We start from the raw sequence: 15,405 nt of genomic DNA, 5'->3' as shown, positions 1-15,405 counted from the left end.
AACACCTCAATTGATTCTGCCTCCACCATACTTCCAGGGAGAACACTTCTGACCTGAAAGGCTCGCAGGAGGAAGTTCTTATCTTGCATCATATTTGCTTCTTTTGCAAATCACTATGGATTTGTGACATCTTGATCTTGATCCTTTTACAAGTAAGAACAGCCTCTTCCCATCTGCAATCTCCAGACTCTCATGATTCTGAAAACTTCAGTCAAACCTCCTCTAGCCTTCTCCTCTCCTCTCTCAATGTCTCCAATCAAACTTTGTGGCTGAATCTCTCATCTCTGGAACTGTTCTTGTAGACATCTTCTGTACTCCCTCCAATACATTCATATTATAGAACATAGAACATAGAACAGTACAGCACAGAACAGGCCCTTCAGCCCACGATGTTGTGCCGACCACTGATCCTCATGTATGCACCCTCAAATTTCTGTGACCATATGCATGTCCAGGAGTCTCTTAAATGTCCCCAATGACCCTGCCTCCACAACTGCTGCTGGCAACGCATTCCATGCTCTCACAACTCTCTATGTAAAGGGAGTTTATCCTTCCTATAATGTGGTGCCAAGGACTGTAGACAGTACTCTAGTTGAGGTCTAGCAAGTGTTTTATTTAAGTTCAACATCACCCCTTGCTCTTGTATTCTCTGCCCCTATTATAAAGATCAGGACCTTGTATGCTTTATTAACTGCTCTCTCCAAGTGTATTACCACCTTCAGTGGATGCATACTCCCAAGTCCCTCTGCTCCCGCACTTCCTTTAGACTTGTATGCCTTATTTTATCAAGTCAACCCAAGTTCTTCAGACTGAAATGCATCACCTGACACTTCTCTGCATTGAACTCTAGCTGCTTCCCATCCGCTGCTCTGCCAGTTTGTCCATGCTGGTTTGAATTCAAAAAAACTTCTACTCATTGTTTCACAGTGCTGACAAATTTTGTGTCATCTGCAAACTTTCAAATTATCACCAAGATCGAGTTAATTAGTAGAAATGCAGAGGTCCCAATACAACCCCTGGGGCCTTGATGTTTCATAACTGTTCTACATTGTGTTCAGCTCCACAATGCTGTTATGTTGAAAAACAAGTAATTTTAAAATCCACACATTTGAACGATGAGAGAATAGAGAAAACAATGAAATCCATCTTAAAATTGCAGTGTGGTATCAGACCTGTGTTTCCTTATCTCTGTGAAATGGAATAAATGCATTTTAGTACCACAATGTTATACACACATTGTGATATAATGTATCAACAAATCAAAGGGTTGAGATGATGTCACAAATCTTGAGAAATTGGCATCACCTTCACCCCAAGAGTTGTCTTTATTAAAGGTTGTAGGAGAAAGTGAGGACTACAGATGCTGGAGATCAGAGCTGAAAATGTGTTGCTGGAAAAGCGCAGCAGGTCAGGCAGCAGGAGAATCGGCGTTTCGGGCATGAGCCCTTCTTCAGGAAAGGTTGTTCTGTTCTAACACGGGTTTCATCAATGCGAATTCGCTGCACTGCGATTGACAAATGGGGACGCTGTTTATAAAGCACAAACTTTTAAAATGTGTGTTGCCTTTCCCGCAATAACATCACTAACACTTTAACTGCTGTTTCAGAAGTGCAGTTTCTCTATAATGCAGGGTTGTACAAGAACGCAATCGTCGCATTATAGAAGGACTGACTGTACACCTGAAAATGTGGCATTTTGTCCTCTACTTTTGTACTTGAGTACATGTGACAATAAAATCAAAATCAAAATCAAAATATTTTAATAGAGTAAAAACATCATATTCACTTCCAACTAAGTGGAAATGATAACCAGGTTTTATCCCTCTCTTTCCAGATGCTGACAGACCGGCATTTCCAGAATTTTCCATTTTATTACGTTTTTGAATTTGTCTTTTGCTTACATTTAGACTTTGCTTTGAATCCCAGCTTCTGTCTCAATCAGTCTGCTGGCACCCAGCCATGGACTTGGATCAGACTCCCCTGCTTCCTGTCTGAGGCTCAGCAATGATTAATTCATAGTAATTCACCAACATTGAAATTGAAATTGTTTTTAATATTAATTCACTAAAACCACAGAATTTTTCAAAACATTTTTTTTCAAGTTAAGAAGTCCCAGCAGTTAGATATAGGTTTTTCAGAATTCTGGTTTTCACTTGTAAATTACAAAAGTAAGCCTGTTTATGATTTCTCTGAAAACAAGTGTTTAACCTTTTCACTAATGCAGACGAATGATTGCTGTACATAACTGATGCAAACTCAATGCGAACAATACTAAAATAAATTACGATCAAAAAATGATTACAATTGTTTCAAAGATTAACCTTTGAATGTTGACCATCATTTTAACCTTTCAAAATCCCATCAGAAACCATGTTTTAACGTTATTTTATGGATTAATTTTGAGAAATGAAGTTTAGGAATTAACAAGTCAAAGCATGTTGTTAATTATATCAAATGTAACCTGGTTGTCTCAGAAGATCTCACTTTAGAACTCAGAAGGAATAGTTGCTACCATGCAATAAACAATACCTTGTTTAATACAGCAGCTTCTAGTTAGACCAGGTAGTGGTTTTCCACTAACCCTGACCCTAGCCCTATTCAAAGGAATGATACCAGGAGTGAGGGATTCTAGATACAAGGAAAGATTAGAGAAATTGGACTTATTCTCCTTGGAGCAGAGAAGATTAAGAGGTGACCTTACTGTAGTGTTCAAAATTATTCACAATTTTGTCATTTATATAAATAATTCAGATGTGGACATAGAAGGTATAGTTAGTAAGTTTGCAGATGACACCAAAATTGGAGGTGTAGTGGACAGCGAAGAAGGTTACCTCAGAGTGCAACAGACCTTGATCAGATTGGCCAATGGGATGAGGAATGGCAGATGGAGTTAAATTTATATAAACATGAGGTGCTGCATTTTGGAAAGGTAAATTAGACCAGGACTTATACACTTAATGGTAAGGTCCTGGGCAGTGTTGATGAACAAAGAGACTTTGGAGTGCAGGTTCATAGTTCCTTGAAAGTGGAGTCGTAGGTAGATAGGATAGTGAAGAAGGTGTTTGGTATGCTTTCCTTTATTGGTCAGAGTATTGAGTACAGGAGTTGGGAGGTTATCAAAGTTTGTGAGACGATTTGTAGCTCGGGTGCTCGTTGCTGTGGTTCTGTTCGCCGAGCTGGAAGTTTTTGTTGCAAACGTTTCGTCCCCTGTCTAGGTGACATCCTCAGTGCTTGGGAGCCTCCTGTGAAGCACTTCTGTGGTGTTTCCTCCGGCATTTATAGTGGCCTGACCCTGCCGCTTCCGGTTGTCAGTTTCAGCTGTCCGCTGTAGTGGCCGGTATATTGGGTCCACGTCTATGTGTTTGTTGATGGAGTTTGTGGATGAGTGCCAAGATTCTAGGAATTCCCTGGCTGTTCTTTGTTTCGCTTGCTCTATAATGGTAGTGTTGTCCCAGTCAAATTCATGTTGCTTGTCGTCTGCGTGTGTGGCTACTAGGGATAGTTGGTCGTGTCGTTTCGTGGCTAGTTGATGTTCGTGGATGCGGATCGTTAGCTGTCTTCCTGTTTGTCCTATATAGTGTTTTGTGCAGTCCTTGCACAGGAATCCGATTCACGAGAGAGGAAGAAAAGGACAACCAACTCCCATTCCTAGACGTGATGGTACAGAGAACACCAAATGGAGAATTCACCACTAAGGTACACAGGAAAGCCACACACACAGACCAAGTCCTGAACTATGAAAGCAACCACCCCAACACACACAAACAAAGTTGCATCAAGACACTGTTCAAAAGGGCCACAACACACTGCAGCTCACTGGAACTGCAAAAAGAGGAAGAGGAACACCTAGACAAGGTATTCGCAAAAAACGGATATCCTCGCAATTTCATCAACAGATACTTAAGGGAAAGACAACAGAACGAGGACATGCCGCAACTCAAAGGACTAGCCACACTACCATACGTCAAGAACATCTCTGAAATGACAGCCAGACTACTGCGACCACTAGGACTTATAACAGCACACAAACCAACAGCCACACTCAGACAACAACTCACCAGAACGAAGGACCCGATACCCAGCATGAGCAAAACTAATGTAGTGTACAAAATCCCATGCAAGAACTTCACAAAACACTATATAGGACAAACAGGAAGACAGCTAACGATCCGCATCCACGAACATCAACTAGCCACGAAACGACACGACCAGCTATCCTAGTAGCCACACACGCAGACGACAAGCAACATGAATTTGACTGGGACAACACTACCATTATAGAGCAAGCGAAACAAAGAACAGCCAGGGAATTCCTAGAAGCATGGCACTCATCCACAAACTCCATCAACAAACACATAGACCTGGACCCAATATACCGGCCACTACAGCGGACAGCTGAAACTGACAACCGGAAGCAGCAGGGACAGGCCACTATAAATGCCGGAGGAAACACCACAGAAGCGCTTCACAGGAGGCTCCCAAGCACTGAGGATGTCATCTAGACAGGGGACGAAATGTTTGCAACAAAAACTTCCAGCTCGGCGAACAGAACCACAGCAGTTGGGAGGTTATGTTGCCGCTGTACAGAGCATTGGTTAGGCCACTTTTGGAATATTGTGTGCAATTCTGGTCTCCTTCCTATCAGAAGGATGTTGTGAAACCTGAAATGGTTCAGAAAAGATTTACAAGGACGTTGCCAGGGTTATGACTTGGAGATGCCTGTGTATTGTGGTATGCAAAGTTAAAAATCACACAACACCAGGTTATTTCCGAACAGGTTTAATTGGAAGCACTAACTTTCGGAGTGCTGCTTCACAACCACCTGATGAAGGAACAGTGCTTTGAAAGCTAGTGCTTCCAATTAAACCTGTTGGGCTACAACCTTGTGTTGTGTGATTTTTAATGTTGCCAATGTTGGAGGGTTTGAGGTAGAGGGAGCAGCTGGATACGCTGGGACTGTTTTCCCTGGAGCATCGGAGGCTGAGGGGTGACCTTATAGAGGTTTATAAAATCATGAGGGGCATGGATAGGATAAATAGACAAGGTCTTTTCCCTGGGGTGGGAGAGTTCAGAACTAGAGGGCATAAGTTTAGGGTGAGGGAACAAGATTTAAAAGGGACCTAAGGGGCAACTTTCTCCCACAGAGGGTGGTGCATGAATGGAATGAACTCCAGAGGAAGTGGTGGAGGCTGGTACAATTACAACATTTAAAAGGCATCTGGATGGGTATATGAATGGGAAGGGTTTGGAGGGATGTGGGCCAAATGCTGACAAATTGGACTCGATTAAGGTAGGGTATCTGGTCGGCATGGACAAGTTGGACCAAGGGGTCTGTTTTCACGCTGTACTCTGTATGACTGTATGATTCTAAGAGTTGGTGTGTCAGTAACTAGGATACACAGCTTCAAGATTGTCAACAAGAGAGCTAGAAGTGAGATGAGGAGGAACTTCTTTATTCAGGGAGTTGTTCGGATTTGGAATGCGCTGCCTGGGGCTGTAGTATAAGTGGATTCTGGGGGAGGTTTCAAAAGAGACTTACACAGCTAACATATAGCGTGTGGAGCAAGCTGACAGCTGCACATCGATGTCTTAGGGGAGCTCCTCACCAAAGTCCATGGAGGCACCCATCAGTCAAGGGGTCCTGGCATAGCAAGTCAAGGGCATCCTCCAACACCAGCCCAGAGGATTGGCCATGGTCAGGGTCATCTCCTTCAAGGGGGTCTTCAGTCCAGGGTCATTGACAGTTCTGAGGCTCCATAGCAGCCATTTTGAGGATGGGGGTGAGTGGAGGGTCGAGGTAGGGAGGGAGATGTGTCCAATCAGGGGTCTGGGTACATCTCTTCTGAGGCTGTCCCCTCATGGAGTTGGCCCATGGTGGGTAGGGTTCATCTGGCACAAATGGAAAAGGAGTGGGATTGGGGGGGGGGGGCACTGGAAAGAAGATTTGGCAAGTTGTTCTTCAGGACTGGCTAGCTGGAGGTTGGGGGTGGGGGGATGTGGGGTAACAGTTGTGAGGGGGGTGGATATCGTAAAGCATGGATGGTAAGGAGTTGATGTGTGGGAGGAGTAGTTTGCCCATGTTCAGGAGCAGCCTAGCTTCAAGCTCAGGGACAGTATGATCAGACTTGGCGCGGTCACCTAAAATACCATGGGCTGGGTGATATAGGTGAACAATGCAGGTTCATTGAACTGATTGGGTGGGGACCTGGGGAGGTGTGAGGCCTCTGGTGTTAATGGGACAGCTGTCTGGAAGGGTATTTGGAATGTCTGGGCTCTCACTCACACATTAAGGCAAAGATTGGAAGCCTAGGAGAAAATGAGGACTGCAGATGCTGGAGATCAGAGCTGAAAATGTGTTGCTGGAAAAGCGCAGCAGGTCAGGCAGCATCCAAGGAGCAGGAGAATCGACGTTTCGGGCATGAGCCCTTCTTCAGGATTGGAAGCCATAAGCTAAGGAGTACTCTCTCTGGTTTTCCATTGTGTTAGAAATCTAATGTGGGCAATAGGGAAGTAAAGGCTGTGCACTGCTGCACTCTACATCCTCGCTCAGTTTCCTCCCCACGATATAATTTCTGTCGATACCACAGCACTATCTTAGAGGTGGCATGAGGAAGTGGAGGGTATAGACCTGACTATGGGGCTCTTGTGGTGCTGTGCTATTGTCCCTACCTCTCAGCCAGGAGGTCTGAGTTCAACTCCTACCTGCTCCAGGAGTGCATTGTAACATATTTCTGATTTTCAGCATCCACAATTCTTTGGGTTTTTGTTTTGTTTCTGTATTGTTCAGAATGGTCTGTGAGACTGTAGGAGGGTCTGTGTGACTGGTTTGGAATGTGAATTGGCATTTTCTTTAACAGAGACTGCCTCCAAACTCATGATGTGGAGATACCGGTATTGGACTGGGTGTACAAAGTTAAAAATCACACAACACCAGGTTATAGTCCAACAGGTTTAATTGGAAACACTAGCTTTCGGAGCGACGCTCGTTCATCAGGTGGTTGTGAAGGAGCGCCACTCCGAAAGCTAGTGCTTCCAATTAAACCTGTTGGACTATAACCTGGTGTTGTGTGATTTTAAACTCCAAACTCATAGTTCCCCAGCGCCGCACTGTCCTGTACTACCTGCTCCCCAAGACCCACAAGCCTAACTACTCCGGCTGACCCATCATCTCGGCATGCTCTTGCCCCACTGAACTCATCCCGTCCTACCTCAATTCCATCCTCTCCCCCTTGGTTCAGGCACCTCCCACCTACATCCACAACACTAACTATGCCCTCCATCTTTTCAGCATCTTCCAGTGCCCCGCCCCCCCAGTATTTTCTCTTCACTATGGATGTGCAGTCCTTATACACCTCCATACCCCACAAGGATGGCCTCCAGGCCCTACACTTCTTCCACTCCAAAAGATCCATCCAGTCCCCCTCCACCAATACCTTCCTCCAACTTGCTGAACTGGTCCTCATTCTTAACAACTTTTCCTTTAACTCCTCCCATTTCCTCCATATCAAGGGGGTGGCCATGAGCACCCTGATGGGCCCCATCTACGCCTGCCTTTTTGTCGGCCATTTCAAACAGTCCCTCTTCAGCACCTACATAGACACTGCCCCAAATCTTCTGCTGTTACTTCGATGACTGCATCAGTGCAGCATCCTGCACCCAGGCTGGACTGAAGCAATTCATTGACTTCACCCACAGCTTCCATCCCACCCTCAAATTCATGGTCCATCTCTGATACCTCCCTCCTTTTCTTGACCTCTTCATCTCCATCTCCAGCGACAGTCTCCAGATGGATGTTTACTACAAACCCACAGACTCCCATAACTACCTGGACTACACCTCCTCCCACTCAGTATCCTGCAAGAACTCCATCCCATTCTCCCAATTCCTCTGCCTCTGCAACATCTGCTCTGATGAGGAGACGTTTCACTCACGAGCTTCCCAGATGTCCACCTATTTTGAACAACGTGCTTTTCCTTTCTCCGTCATCCCAATAGCCCTCCACTGCACCACTTCCATTCCCCATTCCACTGCTCTAAACCGCCCCCCAACACAATAAGGAGAGAGCCCCTCTTGTCCTCACCTACCACCCCACCAGTCTCTGTATTCAATGCATCACCCTTAAACACATCTGCCAATTCCAAATAGACCCCACCGCCAAGACCATCTTCTTCTCCTCAACCCTCTCTGCCTTCCACGAGGACCATTCCCTCTGACAATCTTGGTTCACACCACCCCCACCCCCCAACTACCGAACCCCCAGGTACCTTCCCCTGCAACCGGAAACTTGTAAAACCTGCCAGTACAGCATCCCCCTCACCTCCACCCTGAACAGTCCTTCCAGGTGAGACAAAGGTTCACCTGCCTCATCCAACCTAGTTTACTGCAGCAAGTGTTTCTGATGCGGTCTTCTCTACATCGGGGAGACCAAATGTGAACCTAGGGAATGGTTCACTGAGCATCACAGCTAGGCTCGCAGGCCCTCACGGACCTTCCAGTCAGCGCCTATTTCAATTCCCCAACCACTCCCTTTCCAACATGACCATCCTTGGCCTCCTCCATTGCCAAAACAAACCACAGCTCCTATTGGAGGAACAACACCTTATCTTCCGCTTGGGCACTCTACAGCCTGGAGGACTTGACACTGAGTTCTTCAATTTCAAATAACCTCCCTCCCCAGCCTTCCCAGCCCCTCTCTCCCCCTGCTCCCTGCTACCAACTAGATTCATTCCACCATTGACTGACCAGGTAGTACTGTCTGCTTGTCTTCACCTCTCCCCACTTCACCACCCTGCCCCAACACCCTCTTTATCTGCAGCTCCCCACCCTCAGTCCTGAAGAAGGGTTACATCTGAAATGTCGACTTCTCCACCTGCTGATGTTGCCTGGTTTGCTGTGTCCTTCCAGCCTCCTGCTTGTCTCCTTTGGATTCTAGCATCGACAAGTTTTTTTCTTGTGTCTCACTAATTTCATTTAACAGTGCAGCTGATAACAGTTAACCTGAAAGCCTGATTTCTTCAAAGTCTGTACATTTTCGTGGAACATTGAAAATTATTTTATTTTCACTTTGTGTAAAAGCGCACTTTTTTTCTCAGCATACATCTGTCATATCCTACATTACCACTTTTTACACAGTGCAATCTACTACAGCACACCTCAGTGACAGCTGCCACGTTCTAACACTTGCGTGCAAAAGTAGAAACAGAAGACAGTCAGACCAAAGTACAGTCCAGGTACTGATGACATTCAATTTACACCAGCAAAAGAAGTCTAAAGAATTGTAATGTGTTTATAAGAGTTACATTAAGAAGATTATGCATTTAGTAATGGATAAGCAATTGTTCATTCTTCCATTATTATCTTCCCTCTTGTTCTCAAATCATTATCATGACAGCTGCAGCCAGGCCCCCAGCTTACAGCCTGTCCTTCAGGCGTCTCTTTCAGTGTGTGGCCTTAATGAAGTGGCAGAACCCTGTCAGATGTCCTGTGAGGGAGGAACAAGATCAGCTGTATTGTCCAACTGGTATATTGATAGGGCTCCTCTTGGCCTCTTGCAGTGAATAGTGGCTTTTCCACCTTGTGGAGTGCTTCTTTGTGGCATGGTGAATCAAATCAGCAAGAAGAATATTAGTCAGGAAGTGCAGATGTCTGGAGTGTTTTGTCAGATTAGAACAATTAATCCCTTTAGATAACTCTTTGGCCTTAACTACACATTAACAAACTTTGGTCAATCTTATTGCAACAGGGACAAGAGCTGAAAATGTGTTGCTGGAAAAGCGCAGCAGGTCAGGCAGCATCCAAGGAACAGGAGAATCAATGTTTCGGGCATAAGCCCTTCTTCAGGAAGGGCTTATGCCCGAAACGTCGATTCTCCTGTTCCTTGGATGCTGCCTGACCTGCTGGGCTTTTCCAGCAACATATTTTCAGCTCTGATCTCCAGCATCTGCAGTCCTCACTTTCCGCTTGCAACAGGGACAAGTGAGTATGGATATGAACCAGGATGATAGGTTCCATTAATATAAATCAATTTCTCCAAAGCATTTTTACTTAGGCCTGTGGTGTGCTAAGTTGCCATATTTTTTTAAAATGAGCAAATCACGGTGAACTAGACTAGCAAGTTAGTCTGCACCTAACAATCATCTTTTAATTCCTTGTTCTAAATTTCCATGTTTAATAAATATGAGTGAATCACAGTAACATTTTAATAATTGTCCAACTATTTTAATAGCAAGCTGGTAGGCAGCCAGGAGAGGGATGTTGGTGGTCTGAGGTTGATGTTGGTGGTCTAAAGGAATTCCCTAAATGTTTGGACAGCAGTTCCTTCATTCATCAAGCTCTGCAACTTTCATCTTCAGCTGTACTGCCTATTTCTTGAGACCACACTTTAATCACCTCCTCTAATATCTTCTTATTTGACCCTGTGGTTATTATGCTTCTAACTTGGTGTATTTCTTAATGAAGCAAAATAAATAAAGCTATTGTAGAACTGCAAAAAAAAAGCTGTATTTTAGCTGCCTCAGGTTTTGGCTTTACCATGTCTGGAATAGTGGACTCACGTTCTGGGCAAAAGGAAGGATATATTGCCTTAGATTGTGCATTACAGGTTCACCAGAGTAATACGAGGAATAAAGGGTTACATTAGGAGGACAGGTTGTAGAGGTAGGCCTGCTTTTCCTTGTGCATAGAATATACTCATTCTGAGGAAGGGTCACTGGACCTGAAATATTAACTCTGATTTCTCTCCACAGAGGCTGCCAGACCTGCTGAGCTTTTCCAGCAATTTCTGTTTTTGTTTCTGATTTCCAGCATCTGCAGTGCTTTCGGTTTTTATGCCAGAATAGTAACCCTTTCAATGGTGATGGCAGCCATCAGCTATAAACATGTGGTGTTTCAGGCTTTACTTTGCAATTATGGAAAGTGCTAAATTCGCAAAGATTATGACTCACTCAATGTGCAGTTTATGTACAACCGCATCCATCACCATTCTGGTTAATACCCTTATATTGGAACAAGCCAAGATTTCATTCAGCCTGTTCTACTCTTCTAACCCAACAAGCTACCAGAGAGAAAAAAAACAAATGGTGGCTGCTTGGCAACAAGGCCCTGAGGAGTCAGCCCTGGACTTGCTCCTTGCTTGCCGGGAGATCCTGGGCTGGGGTGGATCTGCTTCTGCCTTGTTCCAGTTTTTGTCGCTGCTACTACCACTGTCAGGGATCTCCTCCCTCAACCCCCAGTCACCAGACCTAAAAAGAAAGAAAATTAAGAAAAAAGAAAAAGAAAAGAAAAAGAGCCAAATAAAAAAGAAAAAAAGAAAGCCTGGGACAAGCTTCAGGCTCAGCCCACCTACTCCACCTCCATCTTGAAGGATATAGGCCCAGGGCAGGCTTATAGAGTTAGGCCACAGGTTAGCTACTATCCTACAGAATGGTGGAATAGACTCAAGGGGCTGAATGGCCTGCTCCTATTCCTATGTTCCTACATTCTGTTCAGGCTGTTGTCAAGTGCATCATCACATTCTGATTCTCCTCAATGATACACTACACCCTCATTGCTAAATAGTTTTCCACCTTCTTATTAATCTCAGCTGGACCATCAGAACATTCACGTCTCCACAATCCTGAAAAATAAAACATTACGACGGAATCATTTCCTACCAACATCATCCAATAACACATCCAATATATAGTACTCAACTGAATATCCTTGTGGATCACTTTGTTGCCAGGCAGGTGTGTACCTTTATTGCCCTAGTACTCTGACACCATGCTAACCCAGTGGTTGTTGCAAAGCAGCTGGAAATGTTGATGGCTTTCAGTGGGATATTACTGTTCCAGAACGCTTTCCCCACCTCCCAATTCATATTGATGCCTTTAACTCACCAAATAAGGTGGAGGAGGCAAGGGTCTTCCTCAGCTCGATAGGATTACAGGCAGGAAAGGAGGAAGGAGCTCAAAAATGGTCTTAGGAGAGCCAGGAAGGGGCACGACAAAGGCTTGGTAGGAAGGATTAGGGAGAATCCAAAGGCAATTTACATGTATGTGAGGAATAAGAGAATGATCAAAGAAAGAGTAGGGCCGATCAGGGATTGCATAGGGAACTTGTGTATGAGGAGGTAGGGGAAGCCCTAAATGAGTTTTTTACTTCTGTCTTTACTGAAGAAAAGGACCTTGTAGTGAATGAAACTATTGAGGAGCAGGTAAGCATGCTGGAACGGATAGAGATTGAGGAAGCTGATGTACTGAAAATTTTGACAAACATTAAGATTGACAAATCGCCAGGGTCAGACCAGATTTGCCCTCGCCGCTTGCAAAGATCTTTGCATCCTCGCTCTCCACCTGAGTCATACCTGAGGACTGGAGGGAGGCAAATGTAATTCCTCTCTTCAAGAAAGGAAATAGGGAAATCCCCGGCAATTACAGACCAGTCAGTCTCACGTCTGTCATCTGCAAGGTGTTAGAAAGGATTCTGAGGGAGAGGATTTATGACTATCTGGAAGAGCCTGGCTTGATTAAATGTAGTCAGCATGGCTTTGTGAGGGGCAGGTCATGCCTCAAAAACCTTATTGAGTTCTTTGAGGATGTTACTAGACAAGTTGATGAGTGTCGAGCAGTGGATGTGTTGTATATGGACTTCAGCAAGGCATTTGATAAGGTTCCCTCATGGTAGGCTCATTCAGAAGGTCAGGAGGAATGGGATACAGGGAAATTTAGCTCTCTGGATACAGAATTGGCTGGTCGACAGAAGACAGCGAGTGGTAGTGAAAGGAAAGTATTCTGCCTGGAAGTCAGTGGTGAGTGGTGTTCCACAGGGCTCTGTTCTTGGGCCTCTACTCTTTGTAATTTTTATTAATGACTTGGATGAGGAGATTGAAGGATTGGTCAGCAAGTTAGCAGACGACACAAAGGTTGGAAGTGTTGTTGACTGTACAGAGGACTGTTGTAGGCTGCAGCGTGACATTGATAGGATACAGAGATGGGCTGAGAGGTGGCAGATGGAGTTCAACCTGTATAACTGCGAAGTGATGCATTTTGGAAGGTCGAACTTGAAAGTTGAGTACAGAATTAAAGACAGGATTCTTGGCAGTGTGGAGGAACAGCTTGGTGTGCAGGTACATAGATCCCTTAAAATGGCTACCCAAGTGGACAGGGTTGTTAAGAAAGCATATGGTGTTTTGACTTTCATTAACAGGGGGATTGAGTTTAAGAGCCGTGAGATCTGGTTGCAGCTCTATAAGACTTTGGTTAGACCGCACTTGGAATACTGCATCCAGTTCTGGTCGCCCTATTATAGGAAAGATGTGGATGCTTTGGAGAGGGTTCAGAGGAGGTTTACCAGGATGCTACCTGGAATAGAGGGCTTATCTTACAAAGAGAGGTTGACTGAGCTCGGACATTTTTCATTGGAAAAAAGAAGGAAGAGAGGGGACCTAATTGAGGTGTACAAGATAATGAGAGGCATAGATAGAGTTGGTAGCCAGAGACTTTTCCCCAGGGCAGAAATTGTTAACACGAGGGGTCATAGTTTTAAGCTGTTTGGCGGAAAGTATAGAGGGGATGTCAGAGGCGGGTTCTTTACACAGAGAGTTGTGAGAACGTGGAATGTGTTGCCAGCAGCAGTTGTGGAAGTGAGGTCATTGGGGATATTTAAGACAATGCTGGACATGCATATGGTCACAGAAATTTGAGGGTTCGTACATTAGGTTTACCTTACATGAGGATCAATGGTCGGCACAACATCGTGGGCTGAAGGGCCTGTTCTGTGCTGTACTGTTCTATGTTCTATGTTCTAAATAATGGCCTCTATTTAAAATCAGAAATGTAAGTGTTTGACCCAATCAGTTTCCTCCCCTACATGGACATACATGTATGTGAATGAGAGTCTTTAGGAAATAAATATGAATCTTACATTTCAATGAAATTGCAACATACCTCATTGATGGCGCTATAAGGGCAGTTTTAACTAACAGAAACAGGGTTCAAAGATCTAATCAATTACAAATGGAGATGTACATGCAGATTCCTGCAAGCCATAATTTTAAATTTCAGGCTGTAAGTACACTTTGCTGTTCTTTAAGTGTTTAGACTGGGGCTTGATGAATTTTCTCCTGAACAAGGAAATGCTGCAGCCTATGACTGGATGAACAGACCCTTCAGGTGTAACTCAGGTTGGACCCAGAGGACCAGGATAACTCATTCAGACCCCAGGAAACCCATCAGAAAAATCCAGGCGTCCCTTTGCCTGGGACAACTTACCTAAACCATTGACTGTTCCAAATTCCCATGTGCCAGCACAAGGAGGTACTATGTCCCTAGGCAGGCAATGTATCGCAAAATCTGCATAATTCCAAGCCCTGCCCCTGAATATTCCAAATACATGTTTCTCATGTTGAATCTATATTCAACTGAAGTCCAGCTCAGAAAATGCAGTTTCAGTCATCTCGGATAAACATATCCTCTAAACATCTAAATGATAATAAAAATGTGTTGAAGAGAAATATCCAGGATATTTCTCTTATTGTTGTATTACTAATGGCTATTATATAGATGCTACACCACCAGTGCAGATACCACAGCCATGAAATGATACATGATTTAAAACTCAGGCAAAACATGAGAAACAATAAAGTGAAAATACTGACATCAAAAATGGGTAATTGTTCATTTACTAGCAAACTGAATATGAATACTTTTCATATTAACAGCCAAACAGAAGAACTATCTGGATCAAATACATAAGTAAATACAGGGCAGATGCAGCCCAATGTAGATAAAGTGAAGTTATCTACTTTGGGAGCAATAACATTGGTTAATACCTGAATGGTGATGGATTGGGAAAGGGGAAGGTGCATCGGGACCTGAGTGTTCTTGTACACCAGTCACTGAAAGTAAGCTTGCAGGGGATGAAGAAGCGAGTTTTGTGAAGATTTGTAGCTCAGGTTGAGATTCTGGATGTAGGTTTGCTCGGTGGCTTGCTTTGCTGGAAGGTTCATTTCCAGACGTTTTGTCACCATATTCAGTAACATCTTTAGTGGGATGGAGCACTGCTGATGATTTCTGCTTTCTATTTATATGTTTGGGTTTCTTTGGAATGAAGAAGGCAAATGGTACATTGGCCTTTCATAGCAAGAGGATTCAAGTATAGGAGCAAGGATGGCTTGTTGCAATTGTACAGGGTCTTGGTGAAACCATACCTGGAGCATCATGTGCAGTTTTGGTTTCATCATGATGTTCTGGCTTTGAGGGAGTACAACAAAGGTTTACCAGACTGATCCATGGGATGATAGGACTGACGTTTAGGGAGAGACTGCATCATTTAGGATTATATTCACTGGGAGATTCAACAATGGAAATATCAATACATCTTCAAAGGAAATGGTTAGATTTGATTAGATTCACCACAGTATGGAAAC

The sequence above is a fragment of the Chiloscyllium plagiosum genome, unplaced genomic scaffold (assembly GCF_037043375.1).
Source record: "Chiloscyllium plagiosum isolate Xiang-an unplaced genomic scaffold, Cpla_swu_hap1 HiC_scaffold_4, whole genome shotgun sequence".
NCBI lineage: Eukaryota > Metazoa > Chordata > Chondrichthyes > Orectolobiformes > Hemiscylliidae > Chiloscyllium > Chiloscyllium plagiosum.
The sequence above is the reverse complement of the archived record's forward strand: the minus strand, read 5'-3'. Positions refer to the sequence as shown.